This window comes from Atta cephalotes, assembly GCF_000143395.1.
Source record: "Atta cephalotes unplaced genomic scaffold scaffold00002, whole genome shotgun sequence".
NCBI lineage: Eukaryota > Metazoa > Arthropoda > Insecta > Hymenoptera > Formicidae > Atta > Atta cephalotes.
Genome location: NW_012130066.1, coordinates 3,124,187 through 3,127,136, shown reverse-complemented (window position 1 = coordinate 3,127,136; position 2,950 = coordinate 3,124,187).

Genomic DNA, 2,950 nt, shown 5'->3' with positions numbered 1-2,950 from the left:
CCCGTTTTTTCCTTTATTATTACATAGCCAACCTCCTCTATCTCTCTTTCTCTCTATCGTAGTATGTATCGATCAAACCTTATTCTTGCGGGTACAAATTTATTACAAGGGTAATTTTATGTACATTTTTATTTAAAGCAAGCTTAAAAAGGGATAGAAAGTACTTGATTTAAGAGTATCCGTAATTTTTTCGGATTTGGAAGTTATGTCCTGTGTACACACAAAAAGGAAAAAATTTTGCTTATCGAATACGATGCGAATGTGTACGGAGTATACGGAGGTTTCATACCGTATAATCTATATATATAAATATATATATATATATATATATATATAAAAAATATAAATATAAATATATAAATGTAATGATTAAGTGCAATCGTGTATGAAAAGAAATTGCGATTGTGATTTATACATATAAAAATGTAATCGTGATATGTGCATGTGGGTGTACTTATGTGTATGTGTGCGCGTATGTGTGTGTACTTGGGAAACATAATGTGTGTTCGCGATTCCGGCTCTGAAGTGTCAAGACTGTTAGCAAGAAAGTCTTCAGAAAAAAAAAAAGAAACGAAAGAGGAACAATGTACGGGATATTGAATAAATCGCGCCTTGTCGCATTACCATCCTTATACTTCACATAATAATAATTACAGGAAAGTGAAAGTGCCGCGTATTCCTCGTGTTTTGTTTCTTCTCGTAGAGAAAGCGTGGCGGCGGCGGCGGCGGTGACGGCTACTCACGCGAGCGGAGCTGCGAAGCGCTTGATGACATTTTACCATGCTAAACTTTTTAATTTTTTTCTCTCTTCTAGGGCAGTTTCGATGTATGACGGGCTATAGTAAGGCTGTAAGTACACAAGAGAAATCCAATCGATAAAACATATATCGCGCTTAGAGATGACGTCCGGGGCGCCTCAGATCGTAAAAAGCATGCGTGACGTTCACGATATTTAATGGGTTAATTAATTATCGCTAAGTGCCCGGGTGCATGAGAATTTTCTAAGAAAAAGTTTTCCATGAATTTAAATGTATGCTTCCGCCGGCTTTGCTCCGCCGCGGCTTCATAATATATCCACAAACAGGGTACGTATTATATACAGGGTGACCCAGAAGTCACGTATCATCTTTGGATAGTCGTTTAAAGTCGTGAAAGAAACAGCGTTTTAATTTCGAAATATTATTTTCGAGTTAAAACTGTATGAAAGTTCTTGGCAAACTAAGTTCAAGAGGACATGCAAATGTATACGAAATTTTATTCCTTGAGTAATCTCAAGAAAAATTCAATTTATCATTTCAGAATCTACGAGAATCAAAAACTTTCGAGTTAGAAAGTACTGAAATAATAATAATTGAGAATGACATCTAATTAAATTGTCTCACTAACTCTTCTTTAGAAATACGATCGATCACATCGGTCTGGTCAATGATGAATTTGCAATGAAGTTTGTTTCTAGGTTACCGTGCGTATTTCGTTCCGCAAAAGTCATAAAATGTCAGACTTTATTTCAATATTTCCGTGTAATACAAGTAGTAAACGGTGGAAAACTTGTCACTTTCACTTTCGTTAAAGCAACAACGATCAGGCGGGAATTAATCACTTCAAGCGTACAGATTAATATCGTCAGATAGTAATTATTCCTTATTTAATATGGCTCTTCGGTGTCGACAAGGGATGTAATTATGTATTAAGATACTCAATTATAGGAGTCCGTATATTCAAGAATTCCTTTACCGTCCTTACGTTAAGTATTCGAAATTATTATTTCCTACGTATGTATTCAATATAAATAATCGTTCAATTAATTTTATCGATTGTATTATATGCGTTTCGTTATATTTTCTTAGAAGAATACAATATATTTCGTCCTAAAAAATGAAATTCGGCGTTGTTATCATCGCTGGCATAAATTGTGATATTATTCGAGAAAGGTTATTGAGTTCAGTCATTGTGGCTCATTGTCAGAATTTCACTTTGCAGATCTGAATTTAGAAGGATATATGATTATGTAAAATAATGTTAACTGTACGCGATTCAAATAAGCTATAAATACCGGTCATCTGCTTTGTAAAGCACTCGCGTTTACTATCTCGCGAATCGTAAAATTAATTGTATTTGAAACGATGTTAGATCGTGAATCCACGACAGTATCAGATAATATCAAGAGTGAACAACAATTCGTGAATCCACGATCGATTGACGAAGTTATGATTTAAATAAAGCAACTAGACCAACTTTTAAGACCAGAATAAAAGAATAGTTATCACGTAGATAGATTAATACTGTATAGACTGAGGTATATCGCGAGAGTAGTATTTTGACATTCATATAGTTCGTGCGTCGCAAAAAAGGGAAGAAAAAAAAGCGATTTTTTAGGTTCTTCCATTCAGACATTGATTCCTTTCATTTCTTCCAAAGTGAAATTGTTGATTTTTGTAAGCTGAAGTGTTAATTACGTTTGCTGCAAAATAAAATTTTCGGACAGTTTATCTTTTTTATGACTCACATGATAGATCGCTCGCTAAGATATATTTAAAAATAAAGTTTAATAAATATTTCAAAATGGAAAGAGAAGATTCGCTGTTATTTCTCCATTCCTAGTGCAATTCATGATCGGAGGAAGGAGAGTTTATGTAAGTATCCGTCATAAGTAACCGTCGGCGAAATCACGAGATTTATCCCCGCGTCCAACTCGTGTTTTACAACACCAAATAATAAACGCGTTACATAAACAGGCGCACTGTTTTTAGCAAAATAATATCCGAGGACCGCAAAATACATCAGAACGGATGCTTAGGGAACGTCAGAACTTTCCCGCGCCATTACTCATACCGAATTTATGTAAAAGCGTTGTACATACTCAGAGCACAGCGAGGAATACCGCCCAACAAAATCCAGCCTCACGTATTCGCTCTTGACGTCACGCCGCGCTTACGCGCATATAACAGAT